Raw genomic sequence first — 21,312 nt, forward strand, 5'->3', positions numbered from 1 at the left:
ACATTGCACACAGTCCATAACACAAAGGCATGCCACACACATTACACCACCTTACACATGTGTGAACCTGACGTATGCCTGAATAACCCCCCATAAGGAAGCAACCTGTCTGCCACAACTCCAAGATAGCAATTCATCACATGAGTACAACTGCACCAATACCAACGTATGCATGATGAATGTACAACCATCACTGATGCCGTGCCTCTCTCGGTCCCCCACAGGCACAGATGCCGACAACGATGGTGAGGATACTGTGGCATAGGCCAGGACACCAGCAACAAAAGGCCAGGGCCAGGGATGAAGGCACCAGGCCATCCACATCAAAGGCCACTACCAAGCAACAACAGCCACCAAAACCAATACAACATGCCAAGGCACAGGGGCGGCAAACAACAGCCGCAAAACCACTGGAAAGAACACAGGAGTATCCACTGATCCAGAGGCAGTGGCAGACAGGACCCAATCAGCCACAAACAGCTCCATAGGGGAGGCAGCTGCCTCAGCGCCCCAGAGTGGAGATGAAGGACAGTGCCAGGTTGAGGAATGCTTTCCTGAGGACGACAACCTGTCCTCAGATGGTGCATGATCACCGAGCCCCCAGCAAATCCCCCAGCACACCCCTCTGAGCACCCCAGATAGCACCCCTCTGCACCAGTCGGGAGGAGAGGTGATCCAAGAGGCCTGGAGCCCCCAGGAGAACATACCTGCATTGGGCCCCTCGGCAGTTGTCCTGTCCACCTCCACAGCCATCCGGGACATAGAGGGGTGCATGGTCCAAATGGAGGGGCAACAGCAGGAGCTCACAGAGCTCGTCAAGCAATATGTTGCTGATGGTGCCTTAACAAGGCAGGAGGCAAGTGACAACACTGTGGCCATGATAGGGGCCATGGGGACAAATACCAGGCTGCTATGCGAGGGGCTATTAGCAGTGACGCAGGTCCTGGTCCGGATTGCACAGGCCTTGGAGGTGCAGCGTCCTGCCCCAACAATGGAACATGCGGGCACAGCGTCATCTACCAGCTCAACCCAAACAAGCCCCATGCGTAGCTCTACACGCACCATGCAGCGCTCTGATATGCAGCCCCCTGAGGCCGACAGAGGCTGCCAGTATCAGGGGCAGACTGCATGTGCAGACTCATATTGCATAGCATGACTTGCATTGCACATCATGTGTGGGGTGTTGTAGGGGCAGGGGAAGGGTGGATGGGATGTGTGGGGGGGAGCGGGAGGGGGAGGGAGTGTGTGGGGGAGTTCTGGGGGGAGGAGGGATGGAGTGTGTGGGGAGTTGTGGGGGGAGGGGAGGGGGTGTTTGGGGGAGTTATGGGGAGAGGGCGTTAGGGGAGGGCCAATTCGCTATGCCGCAATGTACTGTTCAATGCAACCGTTGTGTTCAAAAAAGAAATTACGAGTGGTGTGTGTCCATTCAATGCATTAGAGTGTACAGTGTCCATCTACCACCACACCCTGTGTCCATATGCACACAATCCCAGTGCCCAGAGTACAGCCACCATTCCACCCTCTGCATCCCTGTCTCTCATGAGAAATTGTCAAGCACTAATTGGCGCACTGCAGGTCCATCTGGTGTATGGTGCCCTGGCCATTGTGTGACATCTACTCTCTCCTCATACTCATCCACACCACACCTGGTGCTTGCTGGTCATTGTCAGGTGACAGAGGTAAATTCCGCCGGATGCACATGTTGTGCAGCATGGCACAGATCATGATGATCTCATCCAGTCTCTCAGGCCCCTAGAGGAGTGCACCTCCAGGCCTGCTGAGGTAGTGGAGCTGTGCCTTCAACAGGCCAATGGTCTGCTGAATCACAACACAGGTACGGGAATGAGCCCGGTTGTAGTCCTCTTCATGCCTGTCCTGCGGATTCTTGACAGGGGTGAGGAGCCACGGAATCAGGGGAAAGCCAGCATCACCTGCATGGCAGAACAATAGTGTATGAGTGAGGGTATGTCCTCCATGACATCTGTACTAAGGATGTACATTTTTTCTGTTGGTACGCAGGATATCAGAGTTTTCAGTCACTGGCTACACATATGCGCAACTATCTGGCCTGTTCACTAATTGGCGACAACAAGGTGTAGGGCAAGTGTGACTTACAGGACTGAGAGACCTTCATATCGGACTCACCATGCAACCAGATGGAGTGAGAGGGACCATGACGTGGTCACATGTGAGGGGTGAGGGCTGCTTGCAAGTCTGACATATTGGCATTGTTGTGCCACAAGGGTGCGTGGGTTGACATTTTCAGTGTCATGTTTAGGTTGTGATGTTTAGGGGAGAGTGTTTTGCAGTATGGGCAGTGTCTAATCACCATTACCGGCACCACCTTGGCGGAAAGGGGAATTACCGCCCTACTCCAAGGTTGGTGGGGCGGTAATTCCCCCTTCCACCATTGCCCTTCCCCATTCCCATTTTTGCCCCATAGGGCATAATGGGAATAGGGAAGGTGCTAATTACGGTACCGATAATTTGCGGTGCCGTAATTACCACCAAGGTCCCTTTGCGGGTTGGGTTTTAATGCCTGCAAAAAGCAGGCGTTAAATTCCCCAACCCGCAAAGGGACCTCGTAGTACGGCGGTAAGGGTTAACGGTCACCGTTACCATTAACGGTGACCGTTAACCCTTACCGCCGTCCGTGTAATGAGGCCTATAGGCAAAACAGTCTGCCTATTTTGAGCACATTTTAGAAATGGATGCTTTATCACACGTGCGCGACTATGCCAGAACTATGATATTTAAAGAAGGGTACAACATATTACCAGTGACACAAATTATGGAGATGCAGGGAGCTGCACCCAGGGAAGAAAAGGAACTGTGGCTAAGGAGGGGGTGTACAGTATCTTCAACAGATGCCCTATGGTAGCAAAACTACACAGGGAAGGTGGTAATGCCACTTGCATTATTGCACACAGCACTGACACAACTACATTATCCAACCCATACAGGGAAGGAGGTGATTGCCGTCCATATTGGAGAAACATGGTTATGTCCTAACTTGGCAGAACACATGGACGAATACATGATTAATTGTTTGGTGTGAAAATAATATACTACAGGTCATACATTAAGGGTAGTGAGAGGAGCCATACCTCGCACAGCTGGTCCACTCCAACACCTACACATCGACTACGTCGACATGATCCAAGTCTGCCAAGGCTACCGCTACATGATAGTGGTCATGTGTCAATTTTTCCGTTGGATCGAGGCTGGTCCTTGTTCTTATCCTGGCACCCTTAGAGTGGCGACATTTCTGGTCTGGGTGATATTCCCACAATGGGGTGTGTGTGAGGTCCTGTGGTCTGACAATGGCCCTCACTTTGCCAATGAAATGTTGTGGCATATTACAACCTTGCTGGGTATCTAACACAATTTTTCCTGTGCCTTTCACTTACACGCAAACGGGATGTGTGAACTCCTCAACAGCTTGCTTAAAGAAACTATCGCCAAGACTAAAAAGAGCTTGAACAAACGTAGGCTGCATTGCCTCCCTCTAGCCCAATTTGCACTGCACAATAAGCCTGGGTCCTACCACCATTTAACCCCACAAGAGGTGGTGACAGGACGATGCAAGCAACTTACCCAGGGTACTTCGATTGGAGCAGTATGGATGCTGAGAATGTGGCTAATGTATTTGGTCAGGAAATGTATGGGTATACAACTTCCTTGATTTTTAGTGCCTCCTTTATTCATCGCCAACTGCAATGACACCAAGAGAGGCCTGAAGCATGAGAAAAAAACCATAGTATTTAATTCCACAAGGACTTAGTTAAGCATCCACCCGTATAACCAGGAGAACATGGTCTCTTGAGAATTTTTTTTCTGAAGGTGGGATGGTGCCCCCCACTGTTGAAGCAGTAACTGAGAGACTTGTTACACTGATTGGAAATAACATTTGGAATCACTTAGGTAGCATCAAGCCCTACAAAGCAGTGGCCTCACCTGGCACCGACAGCGAGACAGCCAATTATCCCCAACAAGAAGTGCAAAAGAACAATTCAGAATCAGCACGGTCGAGCAGAGGACACCCAATGGTTACTCGCTCACATGAAGCAGAGTTAGGGCAAGGATTTACTACATATCCAAAGTGAGGGTGCACTTTCTGTGAGTTTTCTTTCCAAACACATTCATCTTGAAAGTGTGACTATTTTTATTGTATTTCTTCTATGCTGCCCATTGATCCCCAACCTGATACATTCCAAGGCCAATTTGGGCAATTTATTAGGAAGTCCAACAGATCGCGAGCATGCCATCCTAATGTGTATTTCCATGTATTCATAGCATATTTGGCCCAAGTTTACCCATATCTAGAAAGAGGAAACCCGTCCATCCTTGCCATCCTCAGAGACCCTAGAAACAAGGCTGTGTGGGAGCAACTTTTCATTTTTGCATGACAGACTACATGGTTTACGGGGCTTGAAATATGACACTACTAGCAAAGTAATGCTAATTCTTGCGCATTTCAGTTGGGAAACTGATAACTTCAAGCTGCATCAGGATCCAAGCAGCACAGGTAATGGAAGGGGTTATTAACAAAATGCTCATCTTGTCATGTCTCATTTCCAAGTGGTGTTTTTGCATTCATTTTCTGGCAAATATCCCTTGTATATAGTGCTGCCGCTGTATCCTCTACTAACATTATCCCAACTCCATCAGACGGAATGACCATTTCAGGTGGACAGTGGAGCACTGTAAGCACAGTAAGGAGAGGTAAGCCCAGTGCTGATATAGACATGGGAGGGGTGGACCTATATCTCACTGATACTTCTCGAGTGTCTAACAATATGTGGTACAAGCACATGGCCAAAGTAGGTAAAGAACCACTGGGGAGAGCTGCTAGGTCTGCTCACTAATCCCTATGCCACGATTGCCCATAGAACATTTATAGCAACTTAAATACCAGCAGCAAGAGCACAATGCATTATGTACCTATCCATGGTTGCAACCTGAGGAAGATTCCAAGGGAAAACAGCAACATTGAGATGAATGTCCAAGGCAACATACCCCCTATGAAGACAGTTATATAACGTCTCTTGACATGATGAACAATTCCTGGCAATTAGACCAAGCTATGCAATACAAAACTGATGGCCCACAGAAAGGAGAGACAAAAACAATAATGTGGGGCCTCATTTCAAGGTTAGAGGTAGCCATGATGCTTTTAGCACCATGGCTACCCCCTTACCACATACCGGGTCCGGGTTCCATGAATGGGGAATTACCAGGCTATTCCAACATTGGAGGGTCCGGTAATTCCTCATTCAAGGAACCCGGACCCGGTACTTCCCCATTCCCATTTGAGCCCCCATCGGGCTCAATGGGAATGGGGACTATGCTAATAACGGGCCTGTTATTAGCATGCTGGTCATTTAGCGGCTCCCACTAAGGGCGCCTGGAAAAACCAGCCGTCCTTAGCGGGACCCGCTAAAGGACCGCATAATGTGGAGGTAAGGGGTTAATGGCACAGGCACCATTGCTGGCACCGTTAACCCCTTACCGCCAACCTCGGAATGAGTCCCATTGAAGGAATTACCCTGTCTGAGGAGGGGGGGTCAAGAAAATAGGAGGAGAACTAGGATCCTGCAAAAGACCACAGATGCTTGTGTATGGTCATGTATAAACAGCAGAAGGATAGCAAGAGGGAGTAGTATGAAGCAAAGCATACACTCTAGTTCAAGCACCAGTAAACACAGTACAAGGAGAAAATGACAAGTGCCTGAAAGAATGGGATGCAAGTACCAAGTTGCTCACCTGGGTAGACAATGAAGCAAGAGAAATGCACATAACACCACTATAGAAACCAGCATTATGTTACCAGAATGACGGTGCAGTAAAGATTTGAGAGTGTCAGTGCACAGAAAAGCATCCAGCAATGATGGTTGGCACAGCAGTATTAATGGACCACTATTGGGCGTGTGGATCCAAAGCATACGATAAGCTCCCACTCAACTGAGGAGGAGTTTGCTCACATCAATATGCCAATACTGGTAGTGCCACAGAAGGACGTGAAGATAGACAACTTCCCTAAAATGGATATTAACAAGAGAAAGAATCGATCAATAGAAGAGGAAGGCAAGGGAAGAAAGAAACGGTCAGTGAAAGTGAGTAGAGTGAGTAGAGTGAAAAGAGACAAGTATTTCTCATCAGAATCAGAAGCCTCGCTAGACGATGTAAAACCTAAGCACCGGTTGTTCAGCAGGACAAAAATGTTTTTTGCATCATTAGTTCCAGCTGTCCAGACATATACAAACACAAAATGGTGGCAGATAACAAGATGGGAGCTGATGCAAACAATAAACTCGACAGTGAATGGCTTCAATGTGATAAAAGAAGAGCTCTGAGTAGTAAGGTTAATGGCACTGCAAAACAGATATGTTTTAGACCTTCTAACAGCAATGGAAGGAGGACTGTGTGCCAAGATTGGGAGTTCCTGTTGCACATTCATGCCTGCAAATATTGGAGAGAATGGCAAACCCAGAGAAGCCATGACAAGATTATCAAAGATGCAAGCCAAGATGGAGGAGGAAGCCAAATAGACAGAAAAAGACCAGAGCTGGTTGTAATACATATAGTCCTGGATGCCATCATGGCTAACAGATGGACTGAAAGTAGTACTAGGAACACTAATAATAGTACTAGTGGGACTATGTGTGGTCAAGGTCTGCATTAGACAATGTTGCAAAGATACTGAGAAGACAATGAAGGTGCTGGTACATGTGAATACAGAAATAACCTGAGAACAACGATAAAGGAATGCCCACACTACCTGACTAAGATGATAACGTTTGACAACTAATTGGACAGTAACAGATACTGGGGGAAACATGTATGATGCAATGCAGAGGGAGACTGTAGCTATATGACCTGGAGTTTCGATGACCATGCTAATTACTATGGACATCGTGGAGGAGTAATGAAGATATGGCTACCAAAAGCAAGAGTGACAAAGCATGGAGGTTTGGTCGACATGTCGACCAGTGGGGGAACTGAATAGAGCATCCCTGGAATGCTCCTCCTCGCCCCCATGAATGTTCCCGAAGAGTCAAAAATAAACAAAGTAATTCACTATTCAGACAAACCCCAGGAGCACAAGATTACAGAGGAATATTCTCTCAGACAGCCATTCAAACCTTATCCAGTGAATGTCTTTGTGGACCCAAATGCATCGATGGATATGATGTGATACGGCATTTATAATGTGCCTATACACAAGTGTTAGAAGGCGTGATGAGGCAAAGGTAGGGGGCACAGAGGGAAGACAGAGACAGTGATATTACTAGGCCAGGTGACATTGAGATCGCCAAGTGCAGGGGAGGGGGTAGAGTGGTGGGGAAAGGAGGAGGGGGCAGTGCATTACATGGGATAAACAGTAAAATAAATAAAACAATAAATAAATGTGCGGCCAGCTGGTGGCAAGTGCGAGGCTAAGTGCAGACATTAGGTGTCAAGTGCTGGTGGGGGGCTGTAGGGATACAGAAAAAGCCCCTGAGTGCAAGGGTTGCCAGGGGGGCAGTGAAGGTGTGCAACTGACAAGGAGGGGGCCTGGGTCCAAGATCAGAGTGTAGCCAGGTAACCAGCACAGTTTCAGTTTCAGCCAGGAGATCAGCAGGGGAAAGGAGGAGAGAAAGCAGAAGCAAAGAGGAAGGTATTGACGTACTTCTGGAACCGGAGATGGTTCTCCTCAAGTTTCAGATAGGCAGGGAGGCTGTTCCAGGGGGAGGCCCCAGCCAAAGAAAGAGATCTACCATCAACCTGTTGCTTGGAGAAGCGAATGACCCTGAGGGAGTTGGAGGGAGATGAGCGAAGAGCTTGAGAAGGAAGATATTTAGAATGAGACAGTTGAAGGTATTGAAGTCACAGGCCCCAAATATGAGTGCTTTGAACTTGGGGAAGGGAGCCACACAGGAGCTCCATTGTTACCCAAACTGTATTCTTGAACACTACTTGAGTGCATTGAACTTCGGTAGAAGTGAGGGCAAGCATAGGTTTTGACGCAGACAGACTTTTACGTATGACTGACTGACTTAAACTGCTTAGGTTTCCTTTTGTTAGGGAAAATTCCCACCTTATAGTTTGGGCTACTTAGGTATTTTCCCATCCTGACCGCTGAAAAAAAAGGTTTTGAAAATCTAATTTACTCTCTGTGTCATCTCTTGATAACATGCCTTTCTCACAAATGTCTGCTACTGAAGAGGGCAGCAGGGTAGAGAAAAAGATAATAAAAAAGAGGCCCAACACCATGGAATGAATGATGGTGAAGAGCAAGAACAGGTGGTGTTTGAATTGCCACCACCAAATGCACTACCAAATGATGCATTCCGTAATAGGTACCACCATGGATGGGTATGAAGAAGAGGGAGGGGACATGGACATGGTAACAGGGCTATGAAAGCCCAAAACAGTAAGCAAGGAAATGGTGGAAAAAGAGTGTCAAAAATATGATTTCATTAATGAAAAGATAATCCAGCAAATAATTAACAGAGAGGAGATCCCAATGTTCAGAATAAAGTATCAACACATTTTTGGCCTAGATGACCCTGAGTGAGGACAAAGTATTGTAGGAAGATGCATGTTAAAGATAACAATTGCCCCTAAGAGTATTCATTACAATGTGTGGATAGTGAGCGGGACACAAAACACATTCTATCTGGGAAATGGCATTATACACGATGTGTATGATATTAGACTTTCCAAATCAAAAGGTTTGGTCCAGGTTGGGTCGAGCTGCACCTGAATTTGAAGACAAGAGACACGCTTACCATTGTGGCCAAATTACACCATATGCAATTGAACTGCAGGTGAAAAAGGATGTTACCATTCCTGCTTTCACTAGACAATTTACAGTAGCATTAACATACAGAACATGACAACAGATAAAAGGTTCTGATGCGTTTGTATAACGAAATGAATCCATAAAACAGCAAGGGTTGGAATGCAAATATATGCCACTGGTAGAGATTGGGGATGGACTCATTCAAATCCTAGTGGACAATAAAGGGTGTCAAGACATTTATTTGGAAGAAAACTCAGAATTAGGGATGGCAATACAGAAATCTTTCTACACTGTCGATTTCAATAACCTAGTAAACGGGAGCATTCCTGAAAGCTATGGGACTGCACAGGAAGAGTTACCAGAATCTTGAAGTGTAACCCTAAAGGAATCTTTAAAGTTCAGTCTGTGTACACTTATGAGTGAAGTGAACTAGTGTGCTGTCACCAAAATTAATGTATCCTATTCAAATTAATTGAATCTAAAGAAAAACAGCATATTGAAATGGAGGACCATATTCTGAAATATTTGAGTATAACGTACCTACAAACAGACACTGCCACATGATTAGAGGAAAGTACAGAATGTACTTACCAGAGTTTTCTAAAATGGTAGAGGAGCAAATTCAAACGGCAGATGTTTGCACAAGTAAGGAAGAAAAAGGCAAATTGAGAAAAATATTTATGGAGTTTAAAACGTCTTTTGCCAAAGGTGCCTATGATTGCGGGCTGAGCGATTTGCATGTTGCTACACTACCAGAAGGACATGGTAGGGTGCCAGTATTTGTGCGACAATATAGGTCTCCCTTTGCATGTTTGGAATCACTAGCTAAAATAATCAAAAATCTAGAATCTAGAGGAATCATTAGGCCTATTCATAGTACATCAAATATCCCTATATTAGGTGTGCTAAAACCCAATGGTCAATAGGACCTGTATGCAGATCTACAAGAATTAAACAAAACGGTACCTATTTCAAGGTGTCCCCTATCGTTTATTGATCAGGGTCTTGCACAGGTTCATAGGTCAAAGGTGTACACCACATTAGACCTGGTGTCCAGTCATTATCTCGAAAACAAAATGTCGAATTACAATAATGTCGAAGCAATAATGTCGAAAAGAAAAATGTCGAATTTTTTTTTTTAATTTACATGTTTTTTTGGGGTTCCGGTGGTAAAAAAAAGGGGTAAAACATAAAAAAAAATTAAAAAGGGGGGTTGGGGGGGGAACCCCCCATTTCGAATAAAAATCAACAAAAAAAAAGAAATTCGACATTTTTGTTTTCGACTTTATTTTTTCGACATTATGACTTTCGACATATTTGTATTCGAGATTATGACTATAAACCATTAGACCTTACAGCCGGATAAAGGTGTGTGCTACTAGCTGTAGATATTCAAAATGTGTTTGCATTTTCATTTGACAAATCACAATTTGTGCGGTCCCAGACCCCTTTTGGGTATGTCAATAGTTGAAGTGAGTTTGGGATATTCCGAGCAAGACGCTCCCGGATGCAGCTGAAAGGGGAACAATAGTCTATGTGGATGATGTGCTAATCAAAAATAAAATCTGAAAAGTCACTTCAATGAGATTAGGCCTGTGCTCAGTCACCTACAGAAGGCTGGGGCAAAAGTATCTTTACAGAAAGCACAGTGGTGCAGAAAAAATGTGAACTTCCTAGGTCATGAAATGACAGAACATGGGTTAAACTCACAAAAGAAAAAGGTGGAGGCGATTCATAAACTAAAAGATCCCACTACCTTGAAAAGAGTTTGTTAGGAATGACAAGTTCCAACAGAAAATGTATTGAAAATTATGCAGAAATCACACAACCTTTAACAAGATTAATGAAGCAGGACATACCCTGCAAATGTGAAAAGGAACAAAGTAAGGCAATGGCCAGGCTAAAAGAGTGTCTAATAAAAGCACCATGTTTGGCATCTCCAACACACCCTGCAAATGTGAAAAGGAACAAAGTGAGGCAATGGCCAGGCTAAAAGAGTGTCTAATGAACGCACCATGTTTGGCATATCCAATAAAAAACAAGGATTTCTTTGTAGAAATCGGATTTACAGATCAATGTATGTCATCAGTGTTATATCAAAAACATGACGTGAATAACAAAAAACATTGCATATGCTAGCAAAGCATTGTCACAGTTAGATACCAAATTTAGTGAATGTCAGGGCATTACAACATTTCCATACCATAATTCAAGGGGTGATTGTTGAAGTACGAGAATCAGATCAGGTAATTTGGCCATGTCACGAGTTACTTCCTGGACATTACTGCTTCAGCGATTTCCTGAAGAAGTGAAATATGGACAAAATAAAAAGAGCTCAGTTTCTCAAGGACTAGCAGAGTTCCATGATTGTGCAGCAGTCTGTACGCCTGATGACACAGAGCTAGAGACACGTTTGAATGAATTTGACCAATCCCCACACAAGGCATTCAACGAAGAAACATGTAAGGATTTACCAACTGTGTATGTAGATGGGTGTGCATACCTTGTAGAAAATGACACAGAAAAAGAACTTGTAGTAGGAACAGGAAGCACATGGTTTAAATGTGACAACATTCCAAGAGTAAGCATGAGGATAGGCCCCAAAAGTAGTCAAGTGGCAGAACTGGCAGCTATTTATAAGGCAATATCTACAGCAGTAGAAAATAGACTAAACTAACTGATTCTGATTATACACGAAATAGTTTTGTGGAGTATTTACCTGGCTGGAAAGTGAAAGGCATGCTCACCTATAACAAAAAGCCACTTAAACATGGCAAGATGATTCAGGCTATAGACACGCTTGTGTCAGAAAATGACCTGATAATCCATTGGAGGAAAATGCATGGTCATTTGAAAATACCAGATGAGGATAAGGAGGGAACTGATAAGGCAGATTAAATAGCCAACATTGGAGCTGTAATGGGAGAGTTATTTCCTATTGAACACCTACTTGGTGAAATACAGGTACATGTGATAATAAGCTCAAAGACTCCAAAAGCTGTGGAATAGCCAGTAACACAATGGAGTTTTGACACTCTGGATCAAGACTTGATCAAAGCGCAAAAGGAAGATCTTATTATAGGCCTATTTTACAACCATTTGCTAGATGCAGAACAAAATCCTCTGACTGAAGCATACTCCAAAGGGAGAGAGAAATTGAGAGTGCTGTATAGATTTAGGTTACAAGACGGGCTGATGATAAGAGATAAGAGAATCTGTGACAGGCCAAATCCAATGGGTAGTGTCTTTGTAATTTCAGGGCCTGATGTTACATCGTGCCCACAATACCATAACTGCAGTACACAGAGGTCCACAAAAAACATTAAACATTTTAAAAGATTATGCCTATTGGTCACACATGTCCCAAGATGTTGAGCTCTACACCAGAAGGTGTTTAGTGTATGCACAGTTTCACCCTGCGTCACCAGCTCACAGAGCACCATTGATGAAAAGGGGCTTGACACTGCCATGGTATGATTTACAAGTGAACTTTGTCGGCCTGTGAGGACATCAGCAAGGGTAAACAGGTACATGCTGACAGTCACTTGTCTAATGTCCAAGTGGGTGGAGAGCATTCCAGCTCCAGATTGCAGGGCGCAAACTGCAGCCACTTTACTTTTAAATCATTTTTTTTCAAGATTTGGTTTACCTCAAAGAATAGATATGGACAGTGGAAGTCATGTCACTAGTGCATTGATGACAACAATATGGCAGATTTTGGGTGTGAAGAGGAAACTACACATTTCTTACCGGCCTGCCTCTTCAGGGGGAGTGGAACAGTGTAACAGATCGATAGTTGATGTGTTGAAAAATGTTGTAGCTGAAGCAGGATCTAGTTGGGATTTGTGCTTCCATTGATACTATTGGCTGTCAGGTCGACACACTCTAAATCAACAAATCTCAGCCCCATGAAATTTTGACAGAAAGAACAATTGTTCTGCCACAACACTTTACAGGAAAATTGAACTGGTGTTTATAAATGTGTCCACAATTTAAGAATATGTGGTAGAAATGAGAGAGCACTTGCAATATGAGTTTGCATTTGCACAGAGATATTTGGAAAAGGCTGCTGATGATGCAAAGACATATTATGATAGGAAAGCATTGGTGTGATAATATGAAAAAGGAGACCAGCTATAGAAATTTAATTTCGGGAAGGGTAAGTATACCAACTCTAAATTCCTTGCATCATGGCGAAGGCCATGTAGAGTTGTAGATAAGGTTTCACCTGTGGTCAACAGATTTTCTAAAAAGAGGGAGAATTAACAGTAGAACAGTTTGTCCATGTTAATCAAAATTAAACCCTTTCACCGAAACATGAAGTGAAAAGTCTAGAGCGGGTTGAGACTAGTAGGGAGTGAAAAAGTGAAGCGCTTACCTATTAAATGAATTGCCATAGCAGGTGGATAGGTGTAAATAGTTCAAAGATGTCAAAAGGAGATTTAAATAGGTACAAAAAAGAGTCAAGTATATCAACTTAGTGACCAAAAATACAAGTAAACAAATAAGAGAATGGAGTGTTGTGTTTGATACTGTTATGTGAATAATACAATGTGATGTTAGTGTGCTTGATTGATGTTATTAAGGAGGTGTCTTGGCTGCATGGCATGTTATTTAGTATAGTTTGAATATGTGTGCATAACTGAATTTGATTTCAGATATCCCAGTGAGAACGGAAAAGTAAAGGGTTTGATGTGATTGATCCTTAAGTAGTCTTTTCTTTTTACTATAGAAAAATAATTGCTTACCCCTGTCAGCACTGGATCCTTGGAGCACCGGACGCCTGTAGGTGTCCACTGGATTGGAGTCCCCAAAAGCCCCCTGGACCAAAGAAGTGGGTGTAGATGATGACCCCAAAAGAAGTCCCATGAAGTCCTGTAATGGAGGAGTTCCACCAATAACGGTTTCCTGTGTGGCTTTTAAACAAAAATGATTTACAAAGATACTTTTTATCAGAGACTATTTTTACTATTTTTACTATTTTTATCAAAAACTATTTTTACTGTTATCACAAACTGTTTTTCACTGGTTTTTATATTTTACTGAAGCCAATTACAGTTTTATGGATTTATGTTTTCTAAAAGTGATGATATTTTTTGTTAAAATTACCACAAAAAAGTTCCCCAAAAATTCCCCCCAATAAAAACAGGTCATCAATTTATAAAAAAAAAGATACCAGATAAAGGTGAGCAAAAGTTAAAAGAAAACAAAAAAGGGACATTTTCTCAAAAAAAAAGAAAAACATTTTTTTACATTCTTTTCTTAAAGTTTTTGTTGCTTTCTTTTGATCAAGGATCAAGACTCTTTTGCTCAAGACTAGTGATATATCATAATGTTTCTCGTGTATGGATACTACCATTTGTATGTTATTTATTTTTGACTATTAAGATGTGAATATTGAGAGAAGCACATGTGTTTTAGAGCATATGTGATTTCAGGTTATGTCGCATCAGAAAAAAAAATGAGGGAGTGTAGGATTATGGATTTCAACATGCAGACTTAGCATTTCAGCATTTACATTTTATCGAGGGTTTGAACTTTAGCTGGGGTGCAGGGTGTGAAACTCATTGCTGGACTCAAGCGTGTGAGTCTCAGGCAGAATTAAATAAATGCCAATGAACAAAGCGCATGATTTTAGCGGTTTGAAGGTAAACTGGTCGAAATCCACATTGTTCCCACTAAGAGAGATGGGTAGCATGGAGATACAGAACTGCCCCTTTCGTATAGAAGCTGACCAGTTTTGCTACCTGGGTGTTCAGATAACGACGAATCTTAACGAATACGTAGGAAAAAAACTCCACCCAAACCGCTTTGCAGAGGACGTCAAACACTGGAACGCTCTGCCACTGACCCTACTGGGGAGAGCAGCACTATTTAAGATGATGGCACTACCTAGATTCCTGTACATACTCCAAAATGCCCCTTTACACATCCCCAGACGGGAGTTTCACAGAATCGACAGAATCCTCCGGAAACTCCTGTGGAACAATGGGCACCCGAGAATAGCGCTCCAAACCTGCAGCGCTCCATTTGGGAGGGAGGCATAGGATTGCCGCGTATACAGACGTACTATTGGGCGAGTCAGATGGCAGTGATAAATGACCTATTACATGGCAACCCCTCGCTACCTCATATTAAATCTGATACCCTGGATGGAGCAAGCATAACCCCACTAGAGTCCCTATACCAGAAAACTAATAGCAACACTACCAAAACAATGGCTGCTCACCGGGCATTAATCTGGGCAGAGGCGCATAAACACATAAACTGGGAAGGGAAAACCACGCTGGTACAGCCACTGTGGGTAAATAAACACATCCCTGAGCTGGACAGGCTCCCAAAATGGCGGAACTGGATAACTGCGGGAATAACAAAAGTGGGAGATGTGATTCGGGACGGGGGAATTGTGACATTCGAGAGGTTGGTGGAGTACTTCAAACTCCCTGTCACTGACCGATACCGGCATATGCAATTAAGTCATGCTCTACAGCGGTATTTGCCTAACCTACGGGACATGGCAGACTGCACCCCCATAGAGAGGAACCTGGTACTAGATAGCATAGATGCCAAGATCACCTCAGTGATGTATAATGTTCTCACCTCGTTTGCCACACCGGAGCTATCGAGTCTAAAATCTAAATGGGAAAGGGATGTGGGAGAAATACTGCCTGAAGACTGGATAACAATCCTAATGTACCCGAGGGAAACTGCCATTTCGGCCAGGTTACGCCTTGTCCAGCTCAAAATACTGCACAGAGTCTACTATCCACGGGTTGCATTGTATAGATGGGGTAAAATCACAGACCCGAATTGCCTGCGCTGCCACCAGGAAGAGGGCACCTTTTTCCACATCATATGGGGCTGTCCAAACATCACGCTATACTGGCAACGCTGCTGTGACACACTTAGTAAGGTACTCGGTCGGACTGTGCCCAGAGATCCGAAATTGATGTTGCTGGGTGTTGAGGAAGAGGGTGAGATGTCTCGCACCGACAAACTACTGTTTGCAACCACCACGGCACTGATCAAGCGCAACATTGCCAAGCTATGGGGCTCGTATGTAACCCCTGAGCATGCTCAATGGATAGTTGATGTAGAAGCATGCATTGCGATGGAGCGAAGAGTATATGCGGCCAGAGGATGCCCTGGGAAAGCGGGGAAAATATGGGAAAAGTGGGAGAATGCACAATTTTTTTTTTTTTTTTTTAGATTTTTATTGTAATTTTTAGTTTAATTTACAAAGAAACAAACTTTTTATTACACAATTCCCTCTGTCTTATTCTTAACAGTCCATCATGTTGCTGCACATTTTAATCCGGTCAAAGTCGCATTAAATTTTTGGCAGGATTAAGTCCATGTAATTTATCACTGCACATGTTAGTTGTGTGTTTGTTCCAGTGATTATATAGTTCCACCATTGTTCTAGATCGTCATCTATTGGAGCGAATCTTGCGAGGTGCAATGTCCTTTCAGCCTTGATGCCTATGCATTCAATTATCAGGTGTTTTGCTGATTCGGCTGCATTATTGCAGTATCTGCAGAGAATGTCCGTGATATCAGGGTCCCGCTTCATCATTCGAACTACTTTGGTCTTAAGTAGGTTGAGACGAAGTCTCATGAATTGATTGCGATGGTATCGCGAAGGAAATTTACATAAGTATTTCGGGATTTCACCGAGACCATGCGATGAAATTCCCAGGTCTTATATAGACTTCAACTTTTTTCGCTTCACTTCATTTTGGATCCAATTCCAATGGCTCAATTTTGTTTTTGCCCTTTGTGGCATATTTATCACTAGCTCTTCTGTCAACTCTGCAGATCGCATGATTGCATTCAGTTTTCGTTCCCACACGCAGATTAGATCTGACTTGTTGGAGTTGGTGTTTTTTTGCAATATTTCATAGGGACCTGCTACTTGAGCCATTCTCATTTTCCGTCATGCTGAGATAGACTTCCATAGCACTGTGGCATATAAAGGCTCTAAGCCTAGTTCGTAGCGGATCGCTACTATTGAAAGATTCTGTGGTAGACGTAGCGCTTTTCGCCCGAACTTGCCCTCTAACTTACACCAGAAATCTGCGGGTATATTCCAACCTCCCTCGCTGCCAAACGTTAGGGCTGGAACGGCTTTTTGCAGGTAGAAGGTGAGTAATGGTTTTAGCGTAAATTTGCCATGTGCAGCATGGAGTTTCAACCCTTGCAAGGCAAACATTGTAGTTCGCGTTAGTAGGTCTTGAGTCCAATTCCGTTCGCGAATTGAAACATTGAATTGCACTCCAAGGTATCGGATTGAGTTTGTGACATCTATTTTCTCTTTATTGAGGAACCAACAGGAATTTTTTTTACTCCCTTTGTGTCTGCTATTAATTGCCATGATCTTTGATTTCTTGGTATTTATTAGCAGGTCATTATTGTTGCAGTACTTTTGAAGAGCATCTAAAGAACGTTGAAGTCCAATTTGTGTGGTATCTAAGAGGACTATGTCGTCAGCATATATGACCCAGGACACATGATGGTTGTTTATCTTCGGGGGAATGTCCTTGGTTCCATTAGGGCGATAGGTAGATCTGATATAAAAAGTTTGAACAGTAAAGCTGCAAGAGGGCAGCCTTGTTTTACTCCTCTCTTTGTAAAGATTGTATCAGAGAGGTCTCCTTTTGCATTCAGTCTAACCCAGAAGGAAGTATTTGTGTACAGTGCCATGATAGGTAGAAGTATCTCAAGAGGGCAAGACCATGATAGTAATTTTTCCCATAACTTCTGACGATTGATGGTATCGAAAGCTTGTTTCAAGTCTATGAAGGCGAGGAACACATTATTGCCGCTCTTGATAGATTCCAGTTTTATGGTATTTAGAATGATTACATTCACTTCTACGCCGACTCCCTTGGTGAATCCTGTTTGGCGTTTGTCAATTACCTTTGCTTGGTCGGCCCAGAGTGCTAGTTTCTTTTGAAGGAAAGCGGCAAATATTTTTCCAATGGTATCAAGCAACGTGATAGGGCGATAGTTTGTCGGATCGCTGCGGTCTTCTTTTTTGAAAATTGGCACAACTATTGCTGTATTCCAGGATTCAGGTAGGGTTTTACATGCCGCGATCCTCTCAAACAATGTGGAGATGAATATTACCCACAAAGGGCTATTTGTTTTCAGCATCACGTTGGAAATACCATCTGGACCAGCGGCTCTGGAATTATTTAATTTCTGAATGGCGCGTTTTATGTCCTCCGATGTTTCAGGAGTGGGCCAATTACAAGTGTTCCCAATGGCTGGTTTTATGCATTCGATATTTTGTGCATCAAAGACTACTGTGTAATGGGAGACCAATCTTGCGTCATTTACCCCATTTGCCATATCATAGGCTGGTTTAACTGATCCAGTATTTATTATTTCCCATAACTGACGTGCATCTTTTCGCAAAATGGTCTTCAGCATGATTTCAGCTTGCTCCTGATCGCGCTGGATGCTGAATGCTTTTAGCCAATTTCTATAGCGCAGCCGCCGCTTTTTCATTTGGTCGGCACTTTCTTTGCCTTTTCCTTTCTTTATCTTTGTTAGATCGCTGCGCAGTTGTTTCTTGGCTGAGCACAGGATTTCACTGAAAGGATGTCTATTGATTGCATGATGGGTCTTTTGATTAACGATGTCTGCTCTATACTGCATCAGGAGCGGGCTATAGTTGATATTTGGAATCGCTGTAGCGGTTGTCACATAATTATCAGTAAACGCAGACAGTTGTTTGGCGTTAATTTTCAGCCTTGATCCTGAGTTGTTTGTCGTAATCGGCTCCGTGTATTTGGCTTCTAGTCGCGGCACCACCATATCGTGCCATGTCATCATTATGCATCATGGTCGCTTATTGTCGATCTTACTGTTGTCAGGTGAATGATTTTGCTTAATAGATTTCTCGATGTCCAGATGTAATCTAGAGTTTTATTACTCGATCCACGGTGCCATGTAGGTGCAGCAGGGATGCCTCCATTTGTGCATCCATTTAGCATCGAGCAGTTTCTTGTCGACATCTCGTTCATGCAGCGAGCGCCTCTGTCAATTGAATAATCGACTGACGGGATGTTTGTTTTTTGATGTAATTTGCGTTCCGTGAACCAGGAGTAATTTAGATCACCACAAATGATTATTCTTGGCTCATTGTAAGTGATTAAACAATCATCGATCAATGCAGCGACAGTAGTTATGAATTTGATTTGGGAGATCATCGCTGGATTCCAATACACGTTGATAATTAACATGTGGTCCCCCGGCCCCTCGTTGATCGTCGGTAGTTTTACCGTTGTCGCTTGAATGAAGAGGTTCGGGTTTATGGCTTTTATAATGGACCAGTTTAAATTGTTTTTGATCATCGTGATGAGCCCAGCGAATGGTCGACCAGACTCATTCTTGCCCGCGGCGTTGAACAGTATTGTGTATCCATCGCGTGATGGTTTATGCCTGAGCCAAGTTTCTTGTAGGCATATAAGCGTACAATCATCAAATTGTGAAGATTGTGAATAAATGGGTGAATCCTCTTGTATTCCAAGAGACCAAGCGGTGATTAACAATCTTTCCGGGGATCATTTCCTAGTGGTCCCTTCTCTTCAAAGCTTTGGAATTCCAGCGTGAGTTTGAAGAGACTGTTTGAACCGACGTGGGTGACGATCTTAACTGGTCTCGTAGATCTGCGCTTTTTCGCTCATCATTCTGTTGGGCGAGCAGGCTTGAATTTGGGTCTCGTTGATGGGGGGAACCTTCATCTCAGAACTGTACATCAAAGCCAAAAAATAGCAGGTCCTCTTTTGTGTCGAGTAGTTGTCTGGCAATTAATTTTGACTTAAGGTGTAGAGTAACCCAGTCTAATCTTGCCTCTGACATGTATTCCACGACTACAATGTCGTCGGAATCAATTGTGCGTAGAGTAGGTATTGTATGCAATAGTTTGATGACATTGCGGCGATTAAGGTTCACCTCATTTTGGTCACTTAAGACGTTTTCAAGTTGTAATTTCCAGCTGTTGCACTTTGCTGATTTAACAAATTGATGGGAGCTTGTTTTGTTTTGCCCATCACATTTGGATTTTTGAGCTCTTGTCTGTTTAGGATTTGGATTTCCTGGTAAAGGGGAAGTGTTTCGCCGATTTTGTTCTTTACGGTGTTTTTCTGTACCAGCTGCCTTAGCAGGCTCGGCTAAGACCTGGGAATTACTGCTTTTTTCCATCATCTATGCGTTAGTTGGCAGAGGGCTTTGTGGCCTCTTATCAGCTGTTGTCTCAATTAATGTGGCCACATCCTTTTTTCTGTTTTTGTTATCCCAAATTATTGCCATGGGTTCCTCGGATCCGTCCTCCACAGAGTAGGTCAATAGGTCGCAGAGATCTATCGACTGCTCACTCTTAGTCTCTTCTTCATCACTTATCTCTTCTCTCGCTCTCTTATGGGCCGCAATTACCTCCGTATTCGATTTATTTTCCTCTTCTTTTTTTTTTTCCATTTAGCAGGTTTCCCTTCTTCGTCGCTCGATTGAACATACTGAGGGGCGGAGGAGTTGTGATATTCCTTATGAATCTTTTTGCCTCATTGGTTCGTGGTCTCTTTGCTTTTGGTTCAAGTCTTGCTTTAGGACATTTAGCTGTTGGCTTGGATTCAGCTTGGGATTTTTTTCCGTCTGGTACCTTTATCGTTTTTGCTTGCCCTGAAAAAATGCCAAAGGACAATTTGGTAGTCAGGTCGTGCACGTCTAGGTTGATAGGAACTTGAGCATCGAACATGCTTGGTAATATAGTATCTTTTGTCGATACTTTCTCAGTCTCCTCTAACAATTTGGTATTCGCTGTCGTACTCGTTGAAGTTGGATCCAAGGTTTCCTTCTCATCACGTGCAGGACTCGATCCCATTGATGCGGCCGGTGCAGTCTTTGAAGTCATATGCTTGGTTACGGTTGTATTCAATGCAAGCGACTGTATTTCAGTTTCCATTTCAATGTGTTCAATGATCGAAGACTCTTTAGGGGTGTACATTGGCCCATATGGATTAGGCGCTGACTTCATTATCGATCTTAGTTCAGCCGAACTGCACGCCTTTTCCACCCTAGGATCATATTTGGATGTCGTATTGTGTCGCATCCATTTTGTGCATTCTATGACAGCCTGCATCAAATCTTCTTTATCATTTGATTCTTGTCTAGCAATGTCGCTTAAGCGCGATTGCCAGCACCGTGAGGCATCGGCTTCATAATCGAGTCTCTTGGTGATATTTTGCGCGAGCGTTTCCATCGTGCATATTTTGGTGTTTAGTGTAGCCAGCACTGAAAGATGGTCTTTTAGAGAGTCGTGCAAGGCTTCGTATAACTTCATAAATGGAATCATGGCGATCGACGTTGCTGCTAATACGTTGTTGTGAATTTGTACGCCAGCAGCAGTAGACAAATGAGCTTTGTTCTTAGCATCAGAGTCTGTTTCACTATCAAGAGTGATCGATGCGTCTAAAGATTGTAAGCACGCTTTGGAAGTCTCGTTTATTTTATCGAAGGCA

This window comes from Ambystoma mexicanum, chromosome 1p (assembly GCF_040938575.1).
Source record: "Ambystoma mexicanum isolate Mex_15411 chromosome 1p, UKY_AmexF1_1, whole genome shotgun sequence".
Lineage (NCBI taxonomy): Eukaryota > Metazoa > Chordata > Amphibia > Caudata > Ambystomatidae > Ambystoma > Ambystoma mexicanum.